Source organism: Mustela lutreola, chromosome 3 (genome assembly GCF_030435805.1).
Source record: "Mustela lutreola isolate mMusLut2 chromosome 3, mMusLut2.pri, whole genome shotgun sequence".
NCBI classification, from domain to species: Eukaryota; Metazoa; Chordata; class Mammalia; order Carnivora; family Mustelidae; genus Mustela; species Mustela lutreola.
This window is the reverse complement of record NC_081292.1, coordinates 140999750-141016025: the sequence shown is the minus strand read 5'-3', so window position 1 is coordinate 141016025 and position 16276 is coordinate 140999750. Positions and strand designations below refer to the sequence as shown.

Sequence of the window (16276 nt, the reverse complement as noted above, 5' to 3'; positions counted from 1 at the left end):
ACATTTTCGACAAAAACAAAGAAGCAAAGACTGAATTACAAAGACTGAACATTTGGTCCGGTGGTTCTTCTTAACTCTAGGAGACATACTGTTTCACCACGGCAAAGTAGAGATGATACATACAGAACTTCTATACAGAAAAGAATTTTGTGGTTAAAGTAATACCATAATGGCAATCATATGGTCCTTTAACCAACTGAGAATGTTTTCCCTTTACTTCTCCCAGTTCCTCATCAAAAAAGAGAAAATTAATTAGGAAAGATGTTTAATTAATGAGGTTCTAACTCCAATATCCTATAAAACGTCACTCAAGATTTGCCTCAATTTTTTTTTTTTTATTTATTTATTTTATTTGACAGAGAGAGAGAGGGATGACAAGTAGGCAGAGAGGCAGGCAGAGAGACAGAGGGGAAAGCAGGCTCCCTGCTTCCGAGCAGAGAGCCTGATGCGGGACTTGATCCCAGGACCCTGAGATCATGACCTGATCCGAAGGCAGAGGCTTAACCCACTGAGCCGCTCAGGCGTCCCTGCCTCAATTTTTTTTTTAAAGATTTTATTTATTTATTTATTTGACAGACAGAGATCACAAGTAGGCAGAGAGGCAGGCAGAGAGAGAGGGGGAAGCATGCTCCCTGCTGAGCAGAGAGCCCGATGCGGGGTTCGGCTCGATCCCAGGACCCTGAGATCATGACCTGAGCCGAAGGCAGCGGCTTAACCCACTGAGCCACCCAGGCGCCCCAAGATTTGCCTCAATTTTAACAATAATCTAATTTCTGAATCTATCTCAAATAAAACGTGAGGGGTTTTTTGTTTGTTATTTTATTTTATTTTTTTAACAGTGCTAAAACTCTAAGGAAAAGAACAGGGTGAGGTTTTACTCACAAAACCTGATTTTTAAACCAATGCTTTGGGTTATTTCTTAACCCATGCATGGTAAATTCTGGCTCTGGTACATAAGAATAGGCACTGCTTAAAGTAAATTGCTATACTACTTTTTAAAAAGGTTTTAAGAAGCCTTCAACTACTTTGCCTTTTTCAAGGCTCTCCAAAAAGAAATTTCAGTACCAGCTGAAATCTCTTAATGTCCCTCAGCCTGCCTTCTGGGATCTGGGAAAGCATAAGGCCTAGTCCTCTCTCATTCTCCCTCCCCACCCCTTTCTCTCTCAAATGCATCACCAGGGTCCTTCCTGAAAGTCCCTCCCTCAGCACGTACATGTGCTGCTTATGACAGGGGCCCATTTTACCCTCTTCTATCTCAGGCTGATCTGACTGTCTCCATTATCTAAATATCCATCCCCATAACACAAGACTACTGTGGTTAAGACACTGATCTCACTGTTTACATTTTCAGAGAAAAAATAGCTAGGGTACATGTTTTCTTAAGATCTTCTCCAAGGTCTGAAGGTTCTCTACTTTCAAAATCCATTCTGATTAAAAATAGAACTTCCCTATGACCCTGCAATTGCACTCCTGGGTATTGACCCCAAAGATACAGATGTCGTGAAAAGAAGGGCCATCTGTACCCCAATGTTTATAGCAGCAATGGCCACGGTCGCCAAACTATGAAAAGAACCAAGATGCCCTTCAACGGACGAATGGATAAGGAAGATGTGGTCCATAAACACTATGGAGTATTATGCCTCCATCAGAAAGGATGAATACCCAACTTTTGCAGCAACATGGAAGGGACTGGAAGAGATTATGCTGAGTGAAATAAGTCAAGCAGAGAGAGTCAATTATCATATGGTTTCACTTATTTGTGGAGCATAACAAATATCATGGAGGACAAGGGGTGTTAGAGAGGAGAAGGGAGTTGGGGTAAATTGGAAGGGGAGGTGAACCATGAGAGATTATGGACTCTGAAAAACAATCTGAAGGGTTTGAAGTGGTGGGGGGGTGGGAGGTTGGGGTACCAGGTGGTGGGTATTATAGAGGGCATGGATAGCATGGAGCACTGGGTGTGGTGAAAAAATAATGAATACTGTTTTTCTGAAAATAAATAAATAAATTTAAAAAACAATCTGTTCTGCTTGGGGGATGGGAGAGTTTCCTGAAATATTACTTGGTAACACGTTCAACATTCCAACACTGCATCACTCTAAGATGTGGCCAGATTTCTCTCTTGGTCCTTCTCAGGCCTAAATGGCTTCAGTCCACAGACATACTCTCCTGCATTTGTCTACAGAAAAAGGCATGGAAGGTTTCAGAAGTGGGCTGGGGATATACGAGTGGTCGAAAATCAAGAAATTTAACCAACTGCCCATTTGGTCTGTGAATGCCAACTAAATGACTATATTTATTCTGTCAGTGAATGATTGGTTGTTTTGACTTGACTCAATGGATTGTTTGGGCATCATTAGCAAGAGCTAACAGGTGAGCTGATGGTCACTGAACTGGCAATACAAACTCTAATGGGTGACTATGGGCAACCAATAATGCACCAGTCATGTTACATATATCTTGCTACAGCAGAATGCTATGCAGCTGTTAAGAATTTAGTAGTAGTGGGGTGCTTGGCTGAAGAGTGTGTGATTCTTGATCTCAGAGTTGTGAGTTCGAGCCCCACATTGGGTGTAGAGATTTGTAAAAATAAAATATTAAAAATAAGAATATAGTATGTCCATGAATTACCAAAAAGTTAAAACAAGGAAAATGCAAACAATATCCATGTAACACAGTCTTAAATATGTTAAGTAGAGGGTGGGAAGTAGAAGACGAATAGGAGAAACATAACCAACTGTGTTTAGTGTTATAATGAGGTAAGGTGTACATATTACACATACTTAAAGTGATCAAGTATTGCTCATGAAAGAAAAAAAAATATATATATATATTTAAATAATGTAAGCTTATAGAGAACTATATTAAATGGAGTATGTATTGCCTATGTAAGAAAATAGAAAATAAACTTTTAAGTCGTAATAGATTCCACTGGCCCAGGAAACTAGATGGCTCTAAATTTTCCATTTTATTAACCATTTCCTTTCTCTTGCAGACACCTCTTATCTGAGAGACCTATTTATTCCCCAAATACAAAGAAATCTGTGGTAGTTTACAGGGAGGTTGGTATCCTGTACCTTTTAGTCACCTTTTACTAACCACTCACAAAGTCGATTATTTTTCTTCTTAGCAAGTATTTGTGGCCACGTTGTGGGATTCAACATTAGGTGAAGAAAAGGGGCAGTATGGAGAAGAAATGGCAATGCAAAAGCATACAGCTGGGAATGGAACAGGATAGTGAAGCTGGAACCCAGCACATGCAACATAGTATCTAATCAGTGAAGTTGAAGTTAAGGATCAAAAGTGCAGTTTGGAATCAGAATGGCACAGGTCTGAATACACACTCTGTCACTAGCTGTGTGACCTTGGACAGGTTACCCAACTTCTCTCGGCCTCCGGTTCCACATATCTAAGCAGAACCTACCTCACAGGGTTGTGTAGCTACTGAATGATTCACTTATATGACACATAGTAAATGGTAACATTAACGAAAGCAAGTGGAAAGGGAGGGAGAATGGAAAGAAGGTGGAGAGGAAGAAAGGAAGGAGAGATTTTTTAAAAAGCCAGATTATAGAAAGCTTTGAAGAATTTGATTCCCTTAATAAAACTAAGAGGTAAAAGAAAATTAAAAAGAAGAAACTGTGATACACTGGAAAGATGCCTTGCCAGGAGAGAAAAAATATATCTACAGTAAGTAATGCTAAATAAAATGTTCTACAGCACCACAGCAACATGTTTTTACAATATGAACTATGTTTCCTGAAGTTTCTAAACTGATGAAGATCGTAGGTAATTGTGTCTCCGGTCTATTTTGGCTAAGTTTCTCTTTTACTGAGTATTAGCAAAGCCTACTTTTGACTTCTCAGCAAGTATACGATTGATCTAAAGACTGTAACGCTGAGCATGCTTCCCAGTTTCCTGATCTTGTGCCACAGGAAAACACAAAAGCAGGGGCACCCCCACCGAATGCTCTTACGCCTGTGTTACGCCTGTGACCAAAGCAGCCTGGCCTGGGCAGGCGGTCTCATCCACTGGCCACCCCCACATTGGTGATGGCCCCCATGACTGTCACAAATGCCACTTACTGGTGCCAAGGGGCCACGGCAGAAGGTATAGTATGTCTTGTCTTTGTCTTTCTACCCTTTATGTGCCCTGATACCTTCCGCAGAGTAGGCCTGATTGTGTAAGCAGATCACAGGCTGGTCGCCCCCAATTGCTGAGATGCTTCTCTGTGAGAGTCCTCCTTCTCCCGCTGTTAAGAGGATACATGTGGTGACTGGGGTGAAACACTCAAGGACAGACCACTGAGGGATCGTCCTACGCTAATTTCTACTAAAGGCTGTTCCTAAATGTACTCTTTTCTTGCATGTCCATTTGAAAAGACACAACAGTATTTTGTACATACTAACACTGATTAAGAGTAATAGTAATGGCCCATAAATACCAAGCAGCAGCACTGTCCTGGGTAATCCGCTAAGTCATCCACACCCATGACATCATCAGACTCTCACAACAAGCCTGTAGGAAGAGGCAGTTACTCTCATTTTAAAGACCAAGAAACAGAGGTTAAAGAACTTGCAAAAGACAGAAATGGGACGGGAAGCAAGCTCTGCCCAACTCCCTGACCCATGCTTTCACCTGTAGGGGACTCTGCACCTGGTAGCTCATCAGTCTTACCTGGGGGGGGGGGGGGCGGTCTCAAATAACAGATTTCTGGGGCTCACACAGATTTGCTGAATCAAGGCTTTACAAGCTTCTAGTCATACCCAAGGCTAAGGACCAGTGGACCTCAGTATTAGTCAAAGTGTACAGAAACAGATCAGCATTACTCGACTAACTGATGGTATATGGCGGCTTTGGTGTGACCAGAGTTTTTAAATATTCCAAAGTATTCAAGAGCCAGAATTCTTCTGACCTGACAGTAATCCCTACGGGGTGAGGAACCACCCAAATATTGGGCTGGGTGATACAGTGAGAATGAGGGAGAAAGTATTCACTTGCGACAGGGAGCCGGAACGGGAACTGTTCCTCACTGAGGCAGTGAAGGAAGAACCAGGGGAACGGGCCTATTTCTCCTCCTATGACTGGCCCTTAGTACACACCTCACAAATATTTGTTAAATGGACAAATGAGTGAAGGACTGACTCCCTCCAGCTGGAAGTAATTTGACTCTCCTCTAAATTCCTTGCATTTGATCTATATCTTTTTTAGCTTCTTTGCCACATTCTGCCTTGCATTCCACTGTTTGAAACCTGTCCTACCTCTACCAGGAGGTAAGCTTTCAGGAGGCAAACTCCCATCTCTTTCTCAGCAATGCCTCCCACTCTGCCACAGCACAGGCACAGCAGTGACCCCTAGCAAGCACCCTCCATCCCAAAAGAGTACCTGGCTGGAGTCCAATGGAGACCTGCTGCACAGATGTGGGTCCTGGCTAATCTCAAGGCCACGCCTACCAACCTTCCAACACTTGGCCTAATTGTGGACTGCTGGGCCACACTGGCAGAGACCTCTGTATGGAAATCATAATGGAATTTGGTGGACTTCATTGAAGCACAGGTTTAAGGAAGACCATGGCTTTGGGAGATAGAATCCTGAATACGAGATACTTAAAGACAAATGCATTATAGTAACAAATAAAAGGTGCTTTTCTTTAGTTTTGTTCTCCTGGTGTACTCTGCGGAAACCATCTATTTTCTAAAATTACAACCATGGTTAGGAACACCCTGAAATATCAGACAGTGACCCAGACTCAGGAATGAACTCTTCCCACAAAAGGAAGCTCAGCCCTGGCCAGCGCCCCTGAGACAGTCAATCTGAAAGATACGAGCAGACGAAATTCTCTTCATTCACCACCGTCCCCCTCAGGCCTTCAGCTCTTTATCAGTCTTTTATCCTGATGCTACGCATTGCATGGTGTCTGGGTAGCCCTCTGATGCTGTGTGCTGTGCTTTTTGCTGTTGTGAACTCCATCACCCCATCTGATCCTCATACCATGTGATGCACAAAAAGCAAATGTTGTCAACCCCATTTCTTGGGTGAGCTAAACGAGTCTCAAGATCTATGATATGCCTAATGACACAAGAAAGTGGTTGAATGCCCGCTAGAGACTTAATTGTCTTAAAAGAAGTGAACGAACAAATGAAGGAAGGCATGAATCTCTCTAGTTCAAAGTAATCTCATTGTAAATGTCCCAGAATTTGATCTTAACTTGCTTATAAATCCCTTTGCTCTACATCACACAAATCCAAAACAATTATTTTGTTTTTTAAATGGGTTCCATGGGGTACCTGGGTGGCTCAATGGGTTAAAGCCTCTGCCTTCGGCTCAGGTCATGATCCCAGGGCTCTAGGATAGAGCCCCACATGGGCCTCTCTGCTCAGCAGGAAGCCTGCTTCCTTCTCTCTGCCTGCCTCTCTGCCTACTTGTGAGCTCTGTCAAATAAATAAATAAAATCTTTTTTAAAAAATAAAAAATAAATGGGCTCCATGCCCAGTGTGGAACCCCTCAGAGGGCTGGACCCCTCAGAGGACTCAGGACCTCAGGATGGTCAGATCAAGACCTGATCCGATACCAAGAGTCTGCCACCCACGTGCCCCACAAACCCAGAAGAGCTTCCCAGGGAGCCAAAGTGATGGCAGGGTTGAGTAGGTCTCAAGACGATGATGGGACTAAAATGATTAATAACACCTGCAGAGTCTTGTCTGCACACTTCCATAACAGGTAATGGGCTCCTACAGATGGAGGGGCAGGATGGCGGGGGAGTGGTTGGGTCCTGAGAAACAGCCTTATGGGGATGACAAGCAGGTAAAGAGGTAAAGATACAAAACACTGGAAGGCAGTAGTCGCTATAGTTATTTTATCTGTTACAAGAAAAGGCATTTTTGAGGAGGAAAAATATGCCAATGACTCAAAGTGAAGCTACAGTACTGTTTTGAAATTGCCTGGGGAAACTGGCAAAAGAAAACCCACCCAGGGTGGGACTGTGTCCCGGGGCTCCGCGGCTGCACTGCCTGGAGTCTGGGGCCATACAGGGCCAGCGACTGGGGGTGGGATCCAGGAACTATCCAGGGGACAGTAGTGACACGTAATTTTCAGAGAAAGGGACTAAGTCCACCCAGTCACTGCTAACAACCTGAGAGGGTTCCCGGAGAACTGAGATAAGGCCAGGAACCCAGGCCCAGGAGGGAATATTCCTCTGGAATAACACAGGACCAGAAGACTAGAGACACAGACACACCCTTTGTTACTCTCCAAGAGTTGAAAGTCTAACTAAGCACCCGTTGAAGATTTGGGTCGCCTCGACTGGGTCAGCCGGTTTCTTTTACGCTTGCAACTTTCTTCAACAGTTCTCTTTTGGAAAGAAAAATGAGTTAGTAGAAAAAGGTAGTGGGAATGAGGCTGAAATGAGGCTGCCCGGAAAGTTCGGTAAAGGCCCCGGGGTTGGCGGGGAGAGCTGACAGGGGTTGGAAGTGCCTGTAAAGTCAATGACCACATCTAACGCGCGCCGTCTACACCGACCACAGAGCAGCCTCAGTCTGCAGGCGGGAGCCTAGTCGCGGGATGGGTTCGATTCCTCCGGCGAAGAAGGCGAGGCGGTTCCTGGGCATGAACTGGCCCGGGGATGCCCAAAAGCACCCCGAGCCGGGGGGCGTAGATGCGGCTCCAGCACATACCAACTCAGCCCCTGCCTGGGGAACTACGGCGGCAATGGGTCCCGCGGGCGGCCCCGGGGTCGCCGGAGCCCAGGCGGGAGGCGGCCGAGCCCGGAGCCCAGCAGTCCGCGGCCCCTTCCTCCCCACTCCGCCCCTCCCGAGGCCGCGCGCCCGCGCCCACCGCCCGCCGCCGACGCAGTCCCGACGTCCCCGGGCGCCCCCGCCCGCTGCCGCGCGGCGCTCCCCACCCCGCCGTCCAGCCCTGCCCCTCCCCGGCGTCCCCGGCGGCCGCGGGGGTCTCCCCGGGCGCCGCCCCGAGCCCTCGGGGCCCCGGTCGGTCCGAGGCGGCGGTGGCGGCGCGTCCCTTACCGCGCAGCGGCTCCGGGCGGCTCCAGGGCCCCGCGGCGCGCCGGGCATTTTTTTCTGGGAAACTTCTCCCGGGTCTGCAGGGCTGAGCCTGCCGGGCAGGAAAAGCGCTCAGCGCCGGGAGGCTGCGACCATCCGGGAACTTCGCGGAGATGTAAACCCTCCCCCTCGGCTCCCCGTCCCCCCCCCCACCCCGCCCCTGCGGCCCCGCCACATGTGGACGCGCCGCGAGGCCGCCGCCGGCCCTTCGCCCTCTCCTCCGGGCGCCGCGCCCGCCCCGCCTGCCCGCCTGCGAGGCTCTGCGCCCCGCCGCCTCGGGTCCCCCAGAGCCGCGTGGCGAGAGTGCAGAGCGGGGGGCGGGGGCTCGTGGGTTCCTCCGTGCCCGCCCCTGCGCGGTGAAGCACGCGGCCGTGGGGTACGGGACGAGCGTCTGCAGACGAGCGGGATCTGGACGGTGTGTACCCCCGAGGGCCCTAACCCAGACGCCGCATCCTCGGCCGCTTGCCGCCGCTGGGGCGCCTCCTCCCCTCACCCGAGGGAAAGCCTTTCCCCATCGCTCTCGCCCCTTTTCTCAAAAGAGGGGGTCGAGCTTTGAGACACCTTAAAGTTCAAATTCACTTAAAAAATGAACTTCAAGATGGAGTGGAACCCCCAGAAGCCCACGTGCATGTGCGTCTGTCTCCCCCGTCCACAGTGTGGGGACAACGGGGCCGCCCTTCCCGCGGGGAGATGCCATTCCTCCCCACAAAACGGGCGGGGTTCTTTGAGTAGTTCTTGCCTCTAGTGGGGATGGATCTGTCAGCCTCCCACGTCCTCAGATACCGCAGGATCGCAGCAAACATTTGGAGAAAGGGAAGGTTCTACTCCTTTGCCAAAGCTAACTCATTACCAGGCTCGGACCAGCTCTGAAAGCCCCAGGACCTAAAGAAAAGTTAACACTCACCAGGACGACACAGATACTAGAACGTGTGCGTTTGAAAACAACAACAAGGTATGATCAGGGCAATCACCACTTAATCATATGCTGAAATCCCAAGGCTGTCTATCCCTTTGAATAAAAGCAGAAAGGGTGGGAATGTGGGCGCTGGAGTATTGATGTTCTAGGCTGAGGAGATTGTTCACCCATGACTTGAAGCCATTTCTGCCTATACCATTCCCTTGTGCACATTTGTATCCTGAGGTACAGGGACAACAGCACTTCTGGAAAAAGGTTAAGTGTGATGTAAACCCTTCCTATTGACAAACTTTGTTCCTAAATGTACCCATCTTTTTAAGGTTTGTTATATAGTTGCTCTTCTTTTTAAGCCATTTCTATGGTAGTATGTCCATGTTATGTTTTATATAAAAAAAAGGACAAGTGATTTCATATAGCAACATATTATTCCAGACTTGAGAACATTTCACTAGCACTTACCAGAGTGTGGTGCGGAAGTTAAGGTGAGGAGCTGCCTGGTCTCCTTGCTGGTTGGGTCTCTGAGCCTTATTTTTTGCTTCAGTCAGGCAGACATAACAGCAGATCTTATCTTCTAGGATTGTTGTAAAGATTAAATGTGATAATCCCTCTAAAGATGTGGGGCATAGTGTCACGTAGGCAGAACAGGGTTGGATCTTTGATTCCCCAAAGTTCAGCAGAGTTCCTTGGACCTTCTAAGGAATCAAATACTTGCTGGAAAAGAACTCTCGAGTTTATGTCTTTGAAAAATCCACATAAGTTTTAGCATTCATATACACAAGAGGAAATTAGAAAGGTAATATACATGCCCCCTCCCATCATTTCATCATTGGAAGCCCAAAATAAATGGAAAGCTGAATTGTCCACTGTTTTAAATCACCCATGAGATCAGTGATCAGTCCTACAGAATGCCTCTGGCTCTCTCTCCTCAGACCCCAACACTTCTCTCAATAAAGTCAAAACCTGGATAATATTTTATTAATGGTAGTTTTCTAGTTTCAGTAAGTGGGTTGCCATTATATAAAATGGTAACGTTTGGAGAAGATGAGTAAAGAGTATCTGGAAACATTTTTAAGACTATTTATTTATTTGACAGAGATCACAGGTAGGCAGAGAGGCAGGCGATGGGGGGGGGCGGGTGGTGAAGCAGGCTCCCTGCTGAGCAGAGAGCCGGATGTGGGGCTCTATCCCTGGACTCCGGTATCACGACCTGAGCCGAAGGCGGAGGCTTTAACCCACTGAGCCACCCAGGCGCCCCGAAGCTGAAAAAGTTTTAAAAACCTTATAATTAAAAAAAAAGACAACCTAAAATTCTATCACAGATATACTCTTCCTCTCAGATGATGCCAAATTATAGCTTAAAATGATACTGAAGTTAGTAGCAGGCTGAGGTACTATGCTAAACCTTTTCAGTCATGTATACTTGATATATATGAGTTAATAAGAAAAAATGGTCCATTGAATAGTTTGAATATGAAGGTAGGCTAGAAATGTTGTCATGATATTGGGAAATAAGGAGAAGGGAGAGAGAGAGAGAAGGAGGTTGAGAATGACGAAATAAAGACAAGTTTACCAGAGCAGAATATAATGAAATATATATATTTGCTTACCATTTCATAAGCTACCATTTTGGGAACTCTAAACGAGGCTGTGGTGACTTAGAACTTCTCTTTGTATAGCAATTATTTGTGTTTGTAGGTACTTGTTTAATGCTTGTCTTCCCCCGGAGACAGTAGCCCCAATTTGGGGGGGGGGGGGGAGGCACACGAGGGAGCTGTCTGCCTGGTTCACCACAGTGTTGCCAGCACCTGACATGTCCTTATTACTCATGGCTGCTTAATAAATGAATGCCGTGACCAGATTAGGTCCTTGTACATATAGAATCTCATTTAATTCTCACAGCAACTTTAGGAAATGGCTCTGTGTCTCCCCCCCACCCCCCATTACAGATGAGGGAACTGTGACTTGGAGAGCTCAGCAGACCTGCTGAAGATCACTCAGCTTGTGAACCCAGATAATTTTGACACTGACATCCTTCTTCCAACATTATGCACATCATCTCTTGACTTAACCTCTGTATTTATTCTGCCTCTGAGCTTCTGCTGGTGTGAATGGCTTGAATAGTTTGAGTGGTTTTTGCCTCTAGCATCCTTGGTGCCAAATATCAAAAGAAGAAAATATTATCTTTATTTTGGTAGAGGACTTTTGAGGTTCAGGTAGACCTGAAATCTGGTCAAAGGCTCTACATTACCTTGAATGTTTTGGGTTCTCACTTCTGAATTAATGCAGGAAGGAAATGGAATGCTATGTGGAACAAAAGCTCCATGACAGGCCAGGGGATGGTACTGAGAATTAGGGTGTGCATGGAGAGGAGAAAGTCTTGCACCCAGCAGGTGGTCAGTACATATCTAATGGATTTACTGGTTTCCAGACCTGAAAGGACTCAGCTCTTAAAAGCTGAATATTTTGATTATTTGTATCATAACTTATTCCAAAAAAAAAGAACTTTAAAAAGTGTTGAATCTGATGAAATTCAAATCTTAGTATGGGACAGCCAATTCACAAATTATTTGTTATCTTATTTATTTCTATTTTTTGAGGATTTTAGTTATTTATTTATTTGAGAGAGAGAGAGAGAGAGAGTGCAAGTGAGGGGAGGTTTAGAAGGGGAGGAGAGGGACAAACAGACTCTGTGCTGAGCACTGAGCCCCACACAGGGCTTGATCCCAAGACCCTGAGATCATGACCTGAGCTGAAGGTAGACTCTTAACTGCCTGAGCCATGCAGGTGCCACTTTATTTTCTTTTTAATTGAAATGTAGTTAGATAGAATATTATATTAGCTTCAGGTGTATAACATAGTGATTTGACATACACATTACGAAATGATTATGATAAGTATGTTTATCATCTGTCACCATATGAAGTTATTACAATATTATCAACTACATTCCCTAGGTTGTACTTTACGTCCCTTTCACTTGTTTTCAAACTAGAAAAGTGTATACCTCTCAATCCCCTTCACCTATTTTGCCTGTCCTCCTACCTCTCTACCTGCTGGCAACCACCAATTTGTTTTCTATATTTATGAATCTGCTTGTTTTGTTTGTTTGTTTTGTTTTTTAAAATCCACATTTTTTTTAAAGATTTAATTAATTTATTTGACAGAGATCCCAAATAGGCAGAGAGGCAGGCATAGAGGGCGAAGCAGGCTCCCCAGTGCAGGGCTCGATCCCAGGACTCTGCGACCATGACCAGAGCCAAAGGCAGAGGCTTAACCCACTGAGCCACCCAGGCGCCCCTAGAGTCCACATATAAGTGAAATTATATGGTATTTGTCTTTCTTTCTTTGACTTATTTTACTTGGCATAATTCTTTCTAGGTCAATCCATGTTGTCACAAATAACAAGATCCATTCTTTTTTATGACCGAATAATATTCCTCTCTGTGTGTGTGTGTGTGTGTGTGTGTGTGTGACATCTTCTTTTTTCATCTTTCCATAGACATTTAGGTTGCTTCCATATCTTAGCTATTGTTAATAATGCTACAGTGACCATAGGGATGCATATATCTTTTTGAATTAGTGTTTTTATTTTCTTTGTATAAATATCCAGAAATAGAATTGCTGGATCATACTGTAATTCTTGGTTTTTATTAAGATTTTATTGTTAAGTAATCTCTACACGGGGCTTGAACTTACAACCCTGGGACCAACAGTCACATGCTCTACTGACTGAGCCAGCCAGGAGCCCCCATAGTTCTACTTTTAATTTTTTGAGGAACCTCCATACTGTTTTCCACAGTGGTTGTACCAATTTATATTCTCACCAATAGCACACAAGGGTTCCCCTTTCTCCACATGCTTGTCAGCACTTATTATTTCTTATCTTTTTGATAATAGCCATTCTGATGGATGTGAATTGATACTTCATTGTGGTTCTGGTGTGCATTTCCCTGATGATTAGTGATGTGGAGCAACTTTTCATGTGTCTATTAGCCATCTGGATGTCTTCTTTGGAGGAATGTCTATTCAGGTCCTCTGCCCATTTTTTTAGTTGAATTGTTTGTTTGTTTTAGTGTTGAGTTTTGTGATTCATATACTAATCCCATATCAGATATATCATTTGTAAATATCTTTTTCCATTCAGTAGGTGGCCTTTTGGTTTGTTGATGGTTTCCTTTGCTGTGCAAAAGCTTTTTGGTTTAATATAGTCCCATTTGTTATTTTTGCTGTCGTTGCCCTTGCCGGGAGAGACAGATCCAAAAAAAATATCACTAATGCTGATGTCTAAGATCTTACTGCCATGTTTTCTTTTAGGAGCTTTATGGTTTCAGGTCCCACATTTAGCTCTTTAATCCATTTTGAGTTCATTTTTGTGTATGGCTTGAGAAAGAGGCCCAGTTTTCCCAGAACCATTTATTGATGATTCTGCCTTTTCCCCATTGCATATCCTTGCCTCCTTTGTTGTAGACTAATTGACCATACGAGCCTGGGTTTATTTCTGGGTTCTCTGTTTTGTTGTGTTGATCTATGTGTCTGTTTTTGGATTAGTACCATGCCGTTGTGATTCCTGTAGCTTAGCAATATAGTTTAATATCTGAGACTGTGGTGTGCCTGGGGGGCTCAGTCAGCTGAGCATCCAACTCTTATTTTCAGCTCAGGTCACGATCTCAGGATCATGGGATCAAACTGGCTCTGGGCGCAGTGCAGTCTGCTTTTCCCCGCCCCTCCCCCTCCTACCCCTCACCCCACCCGTGCATGCATGTTCTCTCTCTCAAATACATAAAATCTGGGATTTCGATACCTCAGCTTTGTTCTTCTTTCTCAGTTCTCCTTGGCCATTTGGGATTATTTGTGGATCCATATAAATTTTAGTATTATTTGTGCTAGTTCTATGAAAAATGCCATTGGTGTTTTGATAAGGATTGCATTGAATCTGTAGATTGCTTGCTTTGGGCAGTATAGACGTTTTAACAATATTCTTCCAATCCATGAACACAGTATTTCTTTCCATTTGTTTGTGTCATCTTCAATTTCTTTTTTGATCAATGTCTTATATTTTTCATAGTATAGGTCTTTCATTTCCTTGGCTAAATTTATCCTTAAGTATTTTATTCTTACTGACGCAACTGTAAATAGGATTGTTTTCTTAATTTCCCTTTGTTCTAGCACATTATTAGTGTATAGAAATGCATTTTGTTTGTGTATATACTCTTGGTTTGTAGCCTGCAACTTTACTGAATTCATTTATTAGTTCTGATAGTTGGGGTTTTTTGTTTGTTTGTTTGTTTGGTGAAGTCTTGAGGGTTTTCTGTATATGGTGTCATATCATTTGCAGATACTGACAGTTTTACTTCTTCCGTAGCAATTTGGATGCCTTTTTCTCTTTCTCATCTGATCACTGTGACTAGGACTTTCAGTACTATGTTGAATAAAAGTGACCAGGATGGGCATCCTTTTCTTGTTCCTGATCTTTGAGGAAAAGCTTTTAGCTTTTCACAGTTGAGTATGACGTCAGCTTCGGGTTTGTCATCTATGGCCTTTATGATGTTGAGGTGATATACCGTCACTCTGCCATGTTCTAATCATTAGAAGCAAGATGCTAAATCCAGTCCACACTTAGTGCAAGGGTGTTAGCAGGCATTACTATCAGGAGGCAGAGGCTGCTGGGATCATCTTCGGATCTTCTTCACCTACCAGCCTTCTCATGAAGGTGTTGTAGGTTAAAGTGAATTAACTTGTGTAGAGTAATACACATGGTGTCAGACTCTCCGCATGAAAGAAAAGCTGGCTATCATTATTGTTAGCAGCAGCGGCCATTACTCACGTCCGTTCTAATCTTTGACTTAGTATCACATCAAGAACCAAAGAATGGAATTTACACCAAAGCTGCGGTTTGGCCAGTATAGCTGGCAATTGCCATCAGGAAATAGGTATCTTCTTAAATGAGATGATATAGGAAAGGCTAATAAAGGAATTATTTACAGAGGTGTTTAGGAAGAGGAACAAGGAATGGTGCCACGCTCCAAGAGTGGAAGAGCAGGGAGCCATTACCACTTTTAAGCCTGAAGAGGGGGGGAATATTAATGAGAACCAAGAGAAGGAAGCCTCAGTTCCAGGAGAGAGCTCCTGGCAGGAGCTGTGACCTTCAGAAGAACAAGTTGCTAAGCCATGGTGACCCAGAGGGGTGAGACTAGAGGAATAAATTCCTGACTTTACTCCTCTCCTGCTGGTGCCTTCCATCATCTGAGCCCAGTCAGGAGCCATGGGACAAGGAAACCCACCATTCTGCCCATGCAGTTAAGCCCTCCAGGATTGGAGGGGTGAATGGAAAATATCCAGCATGGGCAGACACAGCTCTTCACCAATGGGCTATTTCCTCTGAACATGACACTATAAAAGAGAAACTGAAAGGCAGTTGCTTGTGACACCTGGGTGGCTCAGTCAGTTAAGCCACTGCCTTCAGCTCAGCTCATGATCCCAGGCTCCTGGGATCGAGTCCTGCATCGGGCTCCCTGCTCAGTGGGGAGCCTGCTTCTCCTTCTGCCTCTGCCTGTCGCTCCCCCTGCTATGATCTCTCTCTCTCTCTCTCTGACAAATAAATAATTGTAAAAAAAAGGAGGGGGCAGTTACTTAATCCTGAGTTTCCAGAATAGGAGTCAGGGAGGGATGGTGGCAGGAAGCACAGTTCCAGAAGAATTTGGTTCACTTTTTAGTTGATAGTGCCCTTGTGGCCCTTTCATTTGGGCCAGTGAGAAAGGTACAAGGATTTAAATCTGGAGCCGGCAGGCAGCCCAGAATAAGTTTCTCAGGAAGCTCTTGTGGACTGCAGGTTTTATTTATTCAGGGAATGAACTTAATGACATGGAAGGCGTTTGTTCTGCTCACACCCTGGCTTTATTGGTGAGGTACCAGCTCAGTTACTGATGGAGACCTTAGGTGCTTCCAAAGGCAAATGGTTTTCCAATCATTCTCCTCCAGTAATGAGGGTCCGGGAATTTCACTTCCATGAGACAAGGCAGTGCAGCTGGAGAAGTGGCGGCTTAATGCCATAACCAGGAAGTGGGGTGAACCCAAAGCCTTCAGGGTGGGCCTGTCTCTGCATTCACAGGGAGCCCTGGGGGAGTCCGGGCAATGGGGAATGGTTGTTTCCATGTTTTCAGGCTGCTGAAGTGAGGGACAATGGAAGGGGGCAGGAAAGGCTAAATTTATTGGAGTAATTTCTTTATTTTTTAAGAAAAGTGCTTTATGAAGATGCTATTAAAACACGATCTGGAAGACAGCTCTTTAAAAGGTGACAGGGGTG

The 16276-nt window shown here is 44.9% G+C and overlaps 1 protein-coding gene across 1 annotated transcript in view; it reads right to left on the bottom strand.

Annotated features, from left to right (window-relative positions):
* WIPF1 (WAS/WASL interacting protein family member 1) overlaps window positions 1-8179 on the bottom strand; it is a 115765-nt gene extending 107586 nt beyond the window's left edge. The window contains exon 1 of the mRNA XM_059166992.1: window positions 8022-8179. The gene's annotated coding sequence lies outside the window, so the exon portion shown is untranslated. The remainder of the gene's footprint in view (window positions 1-8021) is intronic.
* Window positions 8180-16276: the final 8097 nt, after the last annotated feature.